Raw genomic sequence first — 16,488 nt, 5'->3', positions numbered from 1 at the left:
GGGGGGACTTTGGGTTCAACATCAGACTCTGAGGAGGCCATGACTAGGGACACCTGGACCTACCAGCTTGGGAAACAGTTTCTGGGGAGTGGCTCCCCAAAAGACCCGTGTCATGTCCTTAGGGTGAAGGTGGAATGAGATCTTCTGCAGGGGGAGGGACTCCCTAGTGGGGGGAGGCAGGTAAGCATAAGAATGGGTCAGTTGTTCTCCACGCCCATTGGAGGTAGGGCAAGGAGTGACAGGCTTAATCTATAGCCAGGGAGTTAGGTGAGCTAGTAGGAAAAACTTTCTAGCTCTAAGGATGGTTGAGCACTGGACCAGGCTTCCCAGGGCGGTTTGGAGCCCCTGTCACTGGAGGTGAATAAGAACAGGCTGAACAAACTTGTCAGGTCTATTTGGGTCCTGCCCCGGCGCAGGGGGCTGTACATGCTGCCCTCCTGACATCCCGTTCAGCCCCACATCTGTCAGCAGGAAGCCTGAAACAAGAGCTCCAAAGAGGTGTGACTGGCCTCCTTCACCTCAGCTTAGCTGTCACCATCGTTAACCATTTCATTGCTGTGCAAAGCAGGCAAGAAGGGAAGAGGAGGATTGTGCCCTAAAGATCTGCACCATCTACAAAGAGGTGAGTTGGTTTAGTATCTTGAGTGGGTGGGGCTTAGTTTGTAGGTGGGTCTTAGGAAAGTTTCCCATATAAGCCCCTGCCCATATTCATCTGCTGTAGAGGCCTAATGGAGCTGAGGGGGGCGGGGTATGTCCCGCCAAGCACACGTGCTCCTCAGTGGGGGCAGGGGCAGTAGGGTGACCCAAACCAGAGAAGCTTTCCGGGAAATCATGGGCTTGAAGCTCAAACCTGCACATCTGCTGCAGAGGTCTGAGCTTCCCCTGCCCAGCCAGGGAGAGGGGAGGGGTTAATCCACAGGCAGTCTCCAGATGGATTTGGGAAGACGGGTGGGGCCAGCCCTGATTTGCGGGGTCTTGGGCAAAGTGACCATCCATTTCAAACCAGGTTCTCCTCAACACCCACCCCTACCACCCGCAGCTGCCTCCTGACTGCCTAAGGACCACACACTAACCCCTGGATGCCCTGCCCCCCAGGGCAATATCCAGCCTGAGCTAGGTGCCCAGGCTCTAGGGTGACCAGATGTACCAATTTTATAGGGACAGTCCTGATATTTGGGGCTTTTTCTTATATAGGTGCTTATTGCCCCCACCTCCTGTCCCAGTTTTTCACACTTTCTGTCTGGTCACCCTACTAGGCTCCCTACCTACTATGTATGGTGAGGGAGGGGCGACGCTCCCCAGGGGCCCCCAGGCTTGTGAGGCACCTCGCTCTCATCTGCCCTTAGTGCGAGGAAGCCTTAGCTGGGCCTGCTGGGGTCAGCTCCCCAACTGCCCCGGCCACAGGAAAAACAAGCCCTGCCCGCTAGTCCTCGCAGGCCCTGCCGGGTCTCTCCAGGTTAGCGATAGACATACCCCACCCCTGAGCCCACCCTGGAGTATCCAACCCCTGACCCATTGGAGACTCACAGTATTCACAGATTCAGGGCTCCCGGAGAAGCAGTGCACCCCCGCTTACCACTGTCACTGCAGCTCGCCGCTTTGCTTCGTGCAGGGCACTTAGGTACATTTATAGCGGAAACAGGGAGAGGTTTATTTAACTAAGGGCAGAGATTCAAATGGCAGTGCATAGCCCTATTGGAAACAAATAGTTACATATCAAATAAAATCATAACCCTCATTCTAGAGCCTAGGCTTGCTTTCCTGCCACTTTCCTGCTTTCCCGAGCAACGCTCACCCAAAGTGTCACAGCCAGGCCAGGCTGGGGTCTCCCGTTCATAAGACAGTCCCACTATCGCTGGCCTCCTTGGCAAATGACCCAGGTTGCAGCCTGAGATATACCCCAACAATCCACTGTCTTTAGCAGTGACAGGATTCTGTCCTGTTGTTTATTTCTTCCTGACAATTTCCTGTCTCGAAGATTTCACAATCTCTTCATCAGCATTTGACTGAGTGTGTAACCAGGCATCCACTGGGAGACACGCAACACCCACTACACACACAGCCAGATGCGGGAATAAACGTCTGGTCCTGCCTGCTTAAAAAGAACCTGCCCAAGATACCTCAACCCCATCACCGGCTGTAAGAACAGCATTTCCAGCATAGACACGTAACTCCTGCAATATTAGCTGTACATGTGTTTCACAATGACTGTGACAACTTATGGCTCTCCATGCCCTCCTTTGCCATTCGGCACCCAGTGGGCCTGGGTCATGCAAGGCAACTAAGACTGGGATTCTCAGAAGCCAGCCAGCTGGGCAGGGGTAAATTGCTGAGGAGAGGGGTGAGGCTTAAATCCTGATCCTCAAAGGTACCAGTATTTCCTGTTGATCTGGACCTTGGTACTTGACTGATGGGCTGGAGGGAGGCGCCACCCTCTGCTTGGGATTCTCCATCCTTAACTCTCTCCTGCAGCTCAGCCGGGCCCTCCCAGCAGAGTCCCAGCCCTTGTAAGAAGCTGGGAGAGAGAGTGAGCCCTGCCCCAAACCCTCAGTAGCCCTCTCCCGGCATCTGGGAGACCTAGTTTGCAGTCTCTGCTCAGCCTGAGTGGGATCAGAGCCTTTAATCCAGTTCTCCTAGTCCCAGGGGCATGCAGGCTTGAGCTGCAGGCTTGTGGGTCTTCCTGTCCCGAGGCAGGGCTCTGCCAAGCTCTCCTGCTGAAGTCATTCCACTTTGTACAAATAATTAGCGAGTCTTTGGACCAGAGAGAGCGCAAACGAAGGGCTGTATCACCGGGGCTCAGGGCTGCAGCTGGAATGTGGGTTCCAGTCCCTGCTCCAAATTACACAAAGTGGGGTAGCACATGCCAGCTCCCAGCTGCCTTTTGTGGGGGCTGGGGCTCCGCTGGTGAGATAGCCCGGGGACAGGAAACCTAGCTGTGAGAACCCCGCTTCCCTGAGGGCTCCAAGCAGCTCCTTAGCTGTGGGATTAGGCAGCAGCTGAGCTTAAATATTGGATTTAGGCAACTAAAGAACTTTGTGAGTCTAGCACCAGGGGGATTCCCTGGGCTCGGGGAGGTGGGTTGGGGTTACATGAAGCAGAGGGTTCCCGGAAGCATACAGGGGGCCCTGGACAGTCACATGGGTCACCCACTCTGCTGTCGGGTCATGGGGAGGCTGGTGGAGTCTGACTGCGTTTCACCTCTGCTGCGGTTGGACCTTGCACAGTAACCTGTGGCCTTGTGCCTGTTCCACATCCAGCAGGAGTCCGCTGGGGACAAATATTTACTGTGTTTCCATGGCAACACACTGGTGGGCCTGTTGCAGAGCACAGCCCAGTGGATTAACATCAGCTACCTCGGGAACCCCCTTGCTCAGCTTCTTCCCCCTCCCCGCCGCCACTGGCCGCCATAGAAGGATCATCTGAAAAATAAACACCAGATAAGAGCAACAGTTGGACTTTTAACAAGACAGCGGAGTCAGCTTTGAGGTTTAGGCCAAGGATTAGGCTGAGCAGCCATCGGGCTGTTTAAGCCAAAGGTCCGGTTGTTCTCAGCAGTGTTGTGCGAACCATGCCTGCGTCCTTGGGACGTCCTGGCCCCTGCCCCCGCTGCAGTCTCCCACCCCAGGGCAGAGGAGGAGCCCTGAAGTACAAAGAACTCATGTCTCCTCTCCTCTGAGGGGCTGCGGGGACTTCTCCAGGGTGAAGTGAGACAGGGCACCAGCCTTTAGAGCTAAGGGTAAGGGGGCTGAGTCCACTGGAGACAGATCAGCTACAGGCCCACAGGACAGCGGTTGCCAGCCTGCCCCACACTGGATGATGGAAGGGACCTGTGAATTCTTTTGGGGCTGGGATGAAGTCAGTCACCCCTCATCCTCTACCAAGTTCCCCCATCCTCGCACAAGCAACATCTGGGGCTAGAGGGGCAGGGGGGATATTGTCCCCTCTGTACAGAGCCAATGCTCAGTAGAGGGCACTGCAGCGATGGAGGGCCCATCTTTCAGATGAGAAACATGATGGTGAGGCGGTGTTCCCCTGCCAGGCACGTGGGGTGGGGGGGAGGGTCTGTTCCCAACTCTGTCATTGGCCTGCTGAGTGACTTCCCCTTTCTCTCGGACAGGGATGATGCTCCCGATTACTCTCTATTAGATGTATTAGGGTAGTTCCTTGGAGCCCCAGTCATGGACCGGGGCCCAATTGCACTAGGGGCTGTGCAAACATGGATCAGAGGCCCAAAGAGCTCATTCTCAAAGATGCAATGAAGCTTCGTTGATTCACAGTTGATGAGTCAGAGACAGACACAGGGTTATTAGCTGCTGTTGTGTTTCTCAGAACCCCAGTGGTTCTTTCCCTAATAACATGAGAGACCTGGCCAAATTCGAACACACAGAATGACATCCTGTACTGCCATTTGGATAGGGTACTCTACATTTCTTCATGGAGACAACATTGCTGTTAAGCTGCTGCAGCACCCCACCCCAGAGGAGGCTGCATTTCATTGGTGGGTGATGCAATATCATATCTGCATATTCTGTTCTCCCTGTATGCTCCTGCAGTGCCCTAACACAATGTGAACTGTTTTAAACGAATTCTCATTAATAATGGCATGGATTCCACTGGGATCCAGGGCAGCTGTAAATGTAAATTATGATGCAGACTGCAAGACTAATCTCACCGCTTAAACCATTGTGCGTTAACGAGGCAGCCATGTAGGGTACCTTTATGTGACCACATGGCTCAGAGCTGAATCCTGACTGATGCAATTTACCCCAAGGCGTGGCTGGGTTTGCCCTCCCCTGATCCCATCCTGGGGTCTGGACATAGGCTTTTGCCATGGGGAGGGCGACAGTGCAGGGCACCCTCGTCATAGAGTCATAGAGTTTAAGGCCAGAAGGGAGCCCCAGCTCATCGGCTCTGACGTCCTCTATGTCACAGGCCACCAGCACACCCAGCAACCACACACACATCTCAACCACTGAAATAAGACCAAAATATCACAGTGCTCAGTGAACTAGTGTGTGTCACAGGCAGAGACCAGGTGGGACCAATGGGCACCAGTGCCCAAAGCCCCCGCAATGGCTGGCGTGCAGGGGCGGCCCGTCCACATAGGCAAACTAGGTGGTCGCCTAGGGTGCGAAGTTAAATGGGGCACCAAATTCAAGGGAAAAAATCAAATAAAAAAAAGAAATGACAAAAAATGAAAAAGATGAAAAAAATACAAATAAAATAACGAAGGTGTCATTATTTCAATTCCCATGTGCATACAGAGGGAATATAAATTATAATTCATTTCTCTACATTTCTGAGAATCTATTAATATGTCAAATCTTTTATTTACTGAAAAAATAAATAATATTTTAGTGAATTTTTTTTAATTTGTGACATAGGGTCAAGATGTTCCACTTCACAATTTTGATAAGCAATAACTCAGCCACAATGAAACGCATCCGCCCGCGGCAGGAACTGCAATGCTAGTGACACAAAACTTGAATATACCTCAAGGTCGCATAGCCAGAAATTCATGTAGAGCAGAGATATCGCGAGTTGATACATGTCAAACAGTCATTTTAACACACTGCGCAGGTAGATGGTTAAGAATCGAGCGAATACTGTGGAAAATTGTGTTTCTTGGGGCCAAAGAATAAAAAATAATGTCTTTCAGCATTAAAAATCCAAAATGAGTATCTTTAAGTGTTATTAAACCTTAGCGTTATTATCAGGCTGTATAATTATGAACTTTTCTTTGTTATAACTAGTTCACATGTAATACTAAGGTCCCTAAAAGAAAAGTAACAGCGTTAACGCTTAATAGACTACGAAAGTGATGACATCACACTCCAAGCAGGTAACCATGAGGAAGAGGATTACTTCCAAACAACTGGCGTCGAGTTATAAGGTCAAAAAATGTCATTTTGTTTCCATGTAAATGCTGTAACTATTTTAAGAGGTAAGTGAGTTGTATGTTATTAATCATTGAACCTTTAAGCAGTGAAAAGACGTATTGAGATAGTTGCAACATGGTTTAAATCTCCAGCCATGTGGTGGGTGTTTCAGCCATCCTTAACGCTATAATGCTTGCATTCGGGAGCACAGTACATAACAATGTTCAAATGCCCCATGGCAGAAAGAGGAAAAAGAAATCCCTCAGGAGCTGAGTATCATAAACTAAAGGCTGAGAAGGAAAAGGACCAAGCAAAACAGCAGGGATCCTTCCTGAAATATCTTCTCTTTCATCCAAATAAAGATGGAATCAGTTCACGAGCATCGATGAAGGAATTTTACTTTGAGATGAGGGTAGCTTTCAACATCCAACAAAAAAACAGTGGATGTGAAACTCAAGATGGTGGAAACTTACTTCTAGATGAAGGCAGCTCACAGGCATTAGACTGATATGGAAATGGAGAAAATTTATTCACCTTAAGAACACAATGCAGAATTGAAGTAAATGAAGTAGAGGAAGAAAAGGATGAGGAAGTTACAAATAACAAGTTAACCGGTCTGGGGACACCAGCTTCATGGCCCAGATGTGATGACACTGTGCGGGCAAATTCTCATGGAACATGGACCCAAACAAAGTTCAAATGAATTCCCTTCCCGTAAGGATGGGAAGAAAAGAAAAATTCCTGCTCAAGCATTAACAAGAGGAAACTATTAACTGGGAAAGAAATTCTCGGAAAACTGGTTACAATATTCAGTGTCAAAGGATTCTGTGTTTTTGCTTTTGGCTGCAAGTTGTTTTTAGAAAATCAAGCAATTGGTACATCACTTAACTGAAAATGGTTCAGCAGACTGGAATAAACATATCTTCAACTTCTCTCTTACACATGAAAAGAATACAAGAATGTTTGGAATGTTTTCAAAATTGGAAAGACTTGAATATAATTGAAAAAAGGAAGAAAACTATTGGAAAAAATTACGTGTGATCAAGGAAAAGGAAGAATATTGGCAACAGCATTGTTAAGGCATCCTGTTGCTTTAGTGAGAGTTCTCAGTGGGCAAAATTCAGCATTCTGTGGCCACGGTAAAAATGAAAAATTACACACTCCAGGTAATGGAAACTTTTTAAAATGTGCTGAATACCTAGCTTTGTTTGATCCAGTCATGAAGGAGCATTTACGTAAAATAACTGATTATGAAACACAGGTTCATTACTTAGGAAAAAATATGCAGAATGAACTGATTCAAATCTTAGCAAATGTCATTAAAAAGAACATTATAGAAGCTGCCCATTCTGCAAAATACTTTTCAATAATACTGGAAGGTACATCAGATGTGAGTCATGTTGAACAAATGATGATGATCATTTGTTTTGTGGCTATGGAAAAGTCTGCAGATGAAGATAATGTTGAAGTGCTCATAAAGGAACATTTTTTGGGTTTCGTACCACTGAAGGAGACGACTGGAGCGTTTATGACTGAAACTATTCTACAAGAGCTTGAAACAATGTCATTATCTGTTGAAAACTAATGTGGCCAAGGCTATGATAATGGGAGTAACATGAAGGGTAAAGACAATGGTGTGCAAAGGAGACTGATGGAAATCAATCCTAGGCCCTTTTTCGTTCCTTGCGGTGAGCATTCTGTGAATCTGGTTATCAATGATGCTGCTAGATGCTGTTTGGAAGGCAAGTAGTTTCTTTGACCGGGTGCAACATGTTTATGTGTTTTTCTCAGGCTCAATACACTATTGGGAGATTCTTATTGCCACATGAATTCTCTAACTGTGAAACCACTCAGTCAGACAAGATGGGAGAGTCACATTGATGCTTTGAAGCCTCTTTGCTATGAACTTGGAAACATTTATGATGCCCTCATTGAAATTTCTGATGATACTACCTTTACTGGATCATCTGGCAATACGGCACATGGCAAATGGCCTTTCCAAGTTCAAATTTGTGACTTCATTTATTTTGTGGTATAATATCTTTTTCGTGATTAACCTCACTAGTAAGCAGCTTCAGGAAAAGAACTTGAACATACGTTCTACTATTCAAAAATTGCAGCGAACTAAAAAAATTCTGGAGGAATTCTGAAGTGATGAAGGGTTCGAATGAACACTGGTAGATTCTCTCGAGTTTGCTGAAGAAATAGACTTCGGACAGAATTTGAACCAGAGCCAGTTCGCATTCAGCAAAAGAAACAGCAGCTTTCATATGAAGGACGAGACACACCCATTCAGAACCCAAAACAAAGGTTCAAAGTGAATTTCTACTTAGCAGTCTTTGATCCTGCTATCCACTTGACTGATGAAAGATTTCAACAGATGCAGCAGCTAGAGTCAGTATTTGGCTTTCTATATGATATCCACAGCTTGCAAAAGAAAACGGCAAAACAGATAAGAGAATTTGTATAAAACTGGAATCAGCATTGACTCATGAAAATTCAAAAGACATTGATGCTACAGATTTGTGTAGTGAGCTTCTGGCTTTTTCAAGATGACTTAAGAAACATTCCACTCCTGAAGAAGTCCTGAAGTTTGTTTGTGAAAATAAACTCACAGACAGTTTTCCAAACATTTTTATAGCTCTACGCATTCTTTTAACTTTGCCAGTTTCCATAGCTAGTGGGGAACATAGCTTCTCGAAGTTAAAACTGATAAAAACACATCTGTGTTCAACAATGGTGCAAGAGAGACTTCTTGGAGTTGCCACAATGTCAATAGAGCATGAAATGCTGGAAAACTGGATCTAAAAGAACTACTGATTGAATTTTCAAAACTTAAAACAAGAAAAGTCATGTTTTAAGAGCACAGAGTGTTTTTTATGCAGAGTGTTTTGTAAATACAGGTTAAAAGTTAATTGAAGGGTTTTCTTATTTCTTTCTATATTGGATGTGGTGGTAATGGCAGTTAAAACAGGATAGCGTAATGGATGATTTTGGATTTGTAATAATAAAAATTATAATTAACATTTTTAATGCATTTTTATTTGAAATTGGACTGAAATATTATCTAGCTGTCATGTACAAATCTATTCTGAACATTTTGTGTCTCTATTTTATCTTATTTCAGAAAGATTGTTTAGACAGATGGACGGATGGACAAACTGAATAATTAAGCCTCTGTTTAAAAAAGAAACACTTAAAAACATTAAAAGGAAAAAAGGGGCAAAATGTTTCCCAGTTTACCGAATACCTCAGCCTAAATCTGCCCTTGGGGCTCAGGGGTGGGGGCGCCAATGCATGGTTCGCCTAGGATGCCAGTTGCTGGCAGCTAGTCTAGGGCTGCCCCTGATGGCAGGAAATTGATTAAGTGAGATCACTCAGGTAAACCTGGCAAGTGACCCTCTCCCCACGCTGCAGAGGAGGTGGAACCTGCCCCCAAGGTTCTTGCCAAACTGACCTAGGGGGAAATTCCTTCCAGACCCCAACTCGACTCTACTCTGGGAAGCAGTGACTCTGAACAAGATTTGGGGGCTGTGATGGATAATGAGCTGAACATAAGCTCCCAGTGTGACACTGTGGCCAAAAGGGCTAATGTCATCCTTGGATGCATAAGCAGGGGAATCTCAAGTAGGAGCAGAGAGGTGATTTTACCTCTGTATTTGGCACTGGTGCAACCACTGCTGGAATCCTGTCCAGTTCTGGTGTTCACAATTCCAGAAGGATGGTGATAAATTGGGGAGCATTCAGAGAAAAGCCACGAGACTGATTAAAGGATAAGAAACCAGGTCTTAGTGACAGACTCAAAGAGCTCAGTCTATTTAGCTTAACAAAGAGAAAGTTCAGGGTGACTTGAGCTATACAAATTTAGACAGGAAACAAGGCATTCATTTTTAACAGTGGAAGTAACTAACCATTGGGACAACTGACCAAATGTCATGCGGGATTCTCCATCACAGACAATTTATAAATCAAGCTAGGACGTTTTTCTAGCAGACCCGCTCAAGGAATTACTGTGGGGCAGGTCTCTGGCCTATGCTCTACAGGAGGTCAGACTAGATGATCCCCGTGGTCCCTGTTTGCCTTGGAATCTATGATTAACAGTTAGACCCTGAGCTATGAGCAAGAACCAGCCAGCCAAGCACCTGAGAGAGAGACCGCCATGTCAGAGCCCTGGCCCTCCCCAGCTAATGGCCTATCTCCAGCCATGGCCATCTCTGATGCTTCAGAGGAAACAGACCCAACCCCGTTCAAAATCCCAGGATACAGTGATGGGGGGGAAGCCTTCCTGACTCCAGCCGGTGACCACTTGAGCTTTTGGAAACATAAGATATAATCTAGAAGGGACCCCTGAGTGGCTGAGCCCTGCCCACCCATCACAAGAAACTCGGTCATACAATCCCACTCATAAATGTGTCCTGCTCTCTCTTAAAACGTATTAAGTTGTTTGCTCCACAGCTCCTCTGGGGAAGCTGTTCCAGAACCTTCTGATAGTTAGAAACCTTCTAATTTCCAGCTTGAATTTATTCATAGCCAGTTTATCCCCATTTGTTCTTGTGCCAACATTGTCCTTCAGCGTCAATAGCTCTTTGCCCTTCCGAGTGTATTTAGAGTGAGCAATCAGATCCTCTCTCCACCTTTGGTATGCCAGACTAAGCCAGCCCAGCTCTCCCCGTCTCCCCCCGTAAGTTCAACTCTTCATACCCCTGATCGTCTTAGCAGCCCTTCTCAGCACCGGTCCCAGTTTGAATTCACCTTTCTTGAACACTGGTGGCCAGAACTGTACAGTGTTCCAGGTGCCTTGTATGATGGCCAGGAGCGCCGGAACAGGGGGGCCAAGAGGGCCATGGCCCTCCCACTATTTACCGTCAATGAGGGCGAGTGAGTGGGGGAGGGGGCAGAGAGGGCAGTGCCTCGGGGGGAAATGGCAGCAAAAAGGAGAGGGGCCTGGGGGGAATGGCGGAGCGTGGGAGCGGGGCCTCTGGGGTAATGGCGGCGCGAGGGAGCAGGCCCTCTAGGGTAATGGCAGCGTGAGAGAGCAGGGCCTCGGGGGAAATGGTGGCATGAGGGAGCAGGACCTCAGGGGTAATGGCGGCGTGAGGGAGCAGGACCTCAGGGGTAATGGCAGCGTGAGAGAGCAGGGCCTCGGGGGAAATGGTGGCATGAGGGAGCAGGACCTCAGGGGTAATGGCAGCGTGAGAGAGCAGGGCCTCGGGGGAAATGGTGGCATGAGGGAGCAGGACCTCAGAGGTAATGGCAGCGTGAGGGAGCAGGGCCTCTGGAGTAATGGCAGTGTGAGGGAGCAGGACCTCAGGGGTAATGGCGGCGTGAGGGAACAGGACCTCAGGGGTAATGGCAGCGTGAGAGAACAGGGCCTCGGGGGAAATGGTGGCATGAGGGAGCAGGGCCTCGGGGGAAATGACGTGAGGGAGCAGGGCCTCAGTGGGAAATGGCAGCGCAAGGGAGCAGGGCCTCTGGGGTAATGGCGCGTGAGGGAGCAGGGCCTCAGGGGAAATGGTGGCATGAGGGAGCAGGGCCTCGGTGGGAAAAGGCAGCATGAGGGAGCAGGGCCTATGGGGAAATGGTGGCTTGAGGTATTGGGGTCTCAGGGGGAAATGGCAGCATGAGGGAGCAGGGCCTCAGTGGGAATGGCGGTGCAAGGGAGCAGGGCCTGGGGGGGAAATGGCAGAGCGAGGGAGCAGGGCCTCTGGGACAAATGGCAACAAGAGGGAGCGGGGCCTGGGGGGGAAATGGCGACAAGAGGGAGCGGGGCTTTGGGGGACATGACAGCGCAAGGGAGTGGGGCTTCGGGGAAAATGGCAATGCAAGGGAGCGGGGCCTCGGGGGAAATGGCGGCGCAAGGGAGCAGGGTTTCGGGGGGGACTGGGCAGCACCAGAGGGTATGGCCAGGTGTTGGTGGCCCCCCCACTTTTAGGGACCTTTCATCACTCTGGGCCATGGCATTAACACTTCTCTATCTCTGCTGGAAATACCTCGCCTGAGAAAGGGTCTCATTTGCCTTTTTTCACAGCAGCATCACATTGGTGGCCATAGTCATCCAGTGATCAACCCACACTCAGGTCTCTCTCCTCCTCTGTTGCTTCTGACTGATGAGTCCCCAGCATACAACAAAAATTCTTATTGTTAGACCCTAAGACCTTGCACTTTACTGTTACATTTCATCCCATTTCCATCACTCCAGTCTTCAAGGTTATCCCGATCTTCCTGTGTGATATTCTGATCATCCACAGTCACATTTGCATGACATGCTGCACCCCTTACTTCTGAATTCTCTGTCCGTGGACCAGAAGGTGGGCCATGGACTGCCACATAGACCGGTGGCTCTATATGGCCCAGGTTAGGATGTGCGCATCACACCCTTCACCTAGCCCTGTGTTCTGCCCTTACTTTTCCTTCGGCATCTGGAGTTACCGAGCCGAGCTGTGCTAGGCCAGGCCCTGGGGGTGGAATGGAAAGATTCCACGCCCCAGAGCACACCACAAAGCAGATGTGCAAAGCCCTACCCCAGGGGAAAACTCTCCCGTCAAAGCATCCACCCCAAGGCTGTGATCCAGCGGGGCTATTGCTCATGTCGAGTTTATCCTTAATCAATAAACCCGGAGCGGGAGGCTCTCGAAGGGTTCGCTGGGTCTATCTCAGGCTGGATGAACCTTGCAGAGAGGAAGGGCAGGAGCACAAAGGCCTCGCACAGGGAACGACGGCTGCATTTCAGACAGCACCTCCCCACCCGAGCCAGAAAATCTGTTTCCAATTACCCAGGCTGCACAAGGAGCAACAGGAAATTCAGGATGGTGTGTGCCTGGCTAGTGGAGACACGGGCCTCAGCATTCGCTTCCGGGTGCTAACCAGACTACCTTCCCAGCAAAACTGTCCACCAGGCATGGGAGCAGGAGGGCAGCGCCAGGCCAACAGGGGAAGAACAGAGGGCAGTAATGCAGGACTGGGGATGGAGGTGCTTAAAGAAACACTCTATATCATCCTTTCTTATGTTTCAGTTAGTGAATTTGTGATCAATTGCTGCAACCTCTGCAAGCAGCCATGGTGTGTGGAATGGGGCTTGGCTGTGGGGAACTCCCAGCAGGGGGCGCCGTGGGGAGCAGGGCAGGATAGCTGGCTGTGGGGAGAGCTCCCAGCTACTCCAGTCCCAGCCTCTTCCAGCAGGGGGCGTTGTAGGGAGTCCCGTTAACCCTTAATTCATCTCTCTTGTGTATATGCAATCCGATACCGATTTAATTACATGATTGTGTACTATTGATCCAGGGGACCCGTGCCTCATTCCGTGCTCCAAGGGATGCATTGCACACGTGTATGTATGTGCAGTTACTTGTCATTTTACTGCACTTCTATATTCCCACAAGGAGACAGTTCTTGACAAGCCCACAGCCGTGGTGTGGAATATCATCCTGCAAGCCTGATGCAGAACAGCAGTTTGTGAAATGTTTACCCTAGAGTTAAATATTTTGTTTGAAATAGTAAAGGCTGGAACAGCTGGCAAGGAACAGCTCACATGGGGAATCCAAGTGTGTTTGTGATCAACTTCCCCCCGAGCCAACCAAAGCCGGGGAAGTTGGACCGTGCAGATTTGGAAGGTGCACGCAAAAGCTACAAACAGATTTCACTTGGCAACAAAGAATGTGGAGTGAAGAAGGAAGCTGGCGTTCAAAGCAAATCAAAGGGAAACTGCTCGTTAGGGTTGGGGAAAAGTTTTCAGCCCGCCCTCTTCCTTGGAGATTTCAGAGCTTATGCAGGAGTGATGAGGTGAGGCAGGACTAGGGTGGGGTGGGAGGAAGAACTGGAGTGCTGGCTCCAGCTGATAGTCACAGATCCATTTGGAAAGAGACGCAAAGAGCAACATCAAAAAATAACCCACAAGACAAGAGAATGGAAAATGCCTGGAATGCATTAAGGGACTCGGAGCGTAGAGGGGAAGGCAGGCCAAACCATTTGGATCGGAGATAGAAGGCGGTGAACTGCAAGGGCTGAAGGAAGCAGGCCAGCAGCTAGTGGCAGCTGATGGCAATTACTGAAATAGGGACACACCTGGATCGCCCCTCCCATGGGCAAGGGGGAGGAAATCTCAGAGAGGGTCTCCTACGTGGTCCATTGGGAAAGTGAAACAAGCCTCACTGACCCCACTGAGCCCAGGGATTCAGACTGAGGCTGGGGCTGCCTGCAATGCCAACTGGTAAGAAGGCTCACGTTTTCATCAGGGAGGGCAATTAATTACTGGCCCAATTTCCCAAGGGTTGTGGTGGATTCTCCATCTCTGGCCATTTTTAGGATTGGGTGAAGATCTGCTATGGTTCCAGGAGGGCTTAATTCAGGAAAATCCTGTGCTGTACAAGAGACCAGTCGATCACAGCGATCCATTCTGGCCTTAGGATCTATGAGTCTAGGAAGGCACCATGTCTCTGCAGCAGCTCAGCCTGCTCCTTGGCACCCTGGCTCCAGAGCCAAGCTCCCTGGGACTCCCCTGCCTGCACTTGCGTCAAAGATCTCCTTTAAAGGAGATGTCCACCACAGGGGGCAGGAGGGAGAGGCTGGTCTCTGGAAAGCCAGCAGGGGTCAATGCTTTCTACTTGCCCATCTGCTCCTGGAGGAACCATCCACAGGGCCTGGGAGAAGTGGGGAATTGTGATGGGTAAGTAGCTGAGCCAAACAGGGAGATCGGAGCATGGAGGAGACCTTCTGCCCATACATGTTGGGATGTAACCAGGACCACAAGGTTTCCTCAGGTGGAACTCCCATTGAAATCAAGGAGTTAGTACTGAGTAAAGACATTGCAAGATAGATAGATAGATAGATAGATAGATAGGAGGGCTGTGTGGGGATAGATATTACATTTAAACTCATAATTTGAAATCCAGTGTGTTTCAAAGCCCCATGTTTTCTGAGCCTTCTTGAACATCCATTGAGGATGCCAAGGAGCCTTGGAAATTAAACCCAAATAACGAAAAACATCTGCCTCCACTTACGGCTGGTCTACCCATGACTTTGCCTGCAGCACCCTCTGCTGCCCGTTTGAAGTCACAGCAATAGGTTGTACCAATGGCAGAAAGGTAAACAAAACATAAGGCCAAAAGAAATGTTTCCACAATAATAAAATAACAACAATAGAAGTGGATGAAGCATTTCTAGACCAAATAACAGAAGTATTGAAAACAAAAGACCTGGTGATAATGGGGGACTTTTACTACCCAGCCAACTGTTAGAAAAGAGAATATGGCAAAACACAAAATCTCCAATAAGTTATTGTAATGTGTTTGGGACGACTTCTTGTTTCCGATGGTGGAGGCAGTAACCAGTGGGCAGTCATTTTAGATTTGATTCTGACTTCTTCTTCTTCTTCTTCTTTGTAAGGCTGATGTAGAGAAAAAACTACAATTTTGCATTCTGACTAAGACGGAGGAATTGGTTGTGAATCTGAAGGCGGAAAGGAACTTGGGTGAAAGTGATCACACAATGATAGGCCAACCATCTTCGATGGTTTAGACACAACAAATGCTGCATCTTGGTAGGAGGTTAGACTAGATGACCCTTGTGGTCCTTTCTTACCCTGTGATTCATGATTCATGATTCTGAGAAAAGGAAGAAGTGGGAGCAGCAGAATAAGGACAATGGACTTCAAACAAGCAGACTTTACCAAATTAAGAGACTTTAACAAATTCAGAGAAGTGGTAGGTACGGTACCATGGGAAGAAAATCTAAGGGGGAAAAGGAGTTTAGGGGAGCTGGCAGTTTCTCAGAGACAGTATTAAAAGGCACAGCAGCAAACTACCCGGATACGAAGCAAAGGGAGGAAGAATAGCAAAAGACTAATATGGCTCCCTCAGGAGCTTGCTAATGAGATGAAAATCAAAAAGGAATCCTACAGAAAGTGGAAACACAGATGAGTTGCTAAGGAGGAATAAAAAAGAACAGCACAAGTATGTACGGACAAAATCAGACAGGCTAAGGCTATGTCTACACTGGCAACTGAATGACAAAACTTTTGTCTTTCAGAGCGGTTAAAAAAAAACTTGAAAGACAAAAGTTTGGCTACGACAAGTGCCAATGTGAACAGCGCATTGTCAGTAGGAGCGCTTTCCTGCTGACAACTCAAATGCCGCTCGTGGGAGGTGTTTTTTGTCAGCAGGAGAGCCAACAAACAGCGGCTACACTGAGTGATTTTTAGCAGCACAGCTGTAACGACACAGATATGTTGCTAAAAGCTGTGTAGTGTAGACACAGCCTAAGGCTCAAAGTGAGTTACACCTGGCAAGGGACATAAAAGGTAATAAGAAGAGAATCTATAAATACATTAGGAGCAAGAGTAAGAGAAAGGCATGTGTAGATCCACTGCGTAGCAGGGCAGAAGAGCTAATAAGAGGACGCCAAAAAGGTTGAGAAGTTCAATGCCTATTTTGCTTCAGTCTTCTCTAAAAAGGTTAATTGTGACCAGATACTTAACACAATTAATATTAATCAGGGCAAAAGACCACAAGCCAGACTAGGGGAAAAACAGATTAAAGTATAGTTAGATAAGTTTGATGTATTCAAGTTGGCAGGGCCTGATGAAATTCACCGCAGGGAGCTTCAGGAACTAGCTGAA

The sequence above is a fragment of the Chelonoidis abingdonii genome, chromosome 21, assembly GCF_003597395.2.
Source record: "Chelonoidis abingdonii isolate Lonesome George chromosome 21, CheloAbing_2.0, whole genome shotgun sequence".
Classification (NCBI taxonomy): domain Eukaryota; kingdom Metazoa; phylum Chordata; order Testudines; family Testudinidae; genus Chelonoidis; species Chelonoidis abingdonii.
Note: the sequence above shows the minus strand (reverse complement) of the source record.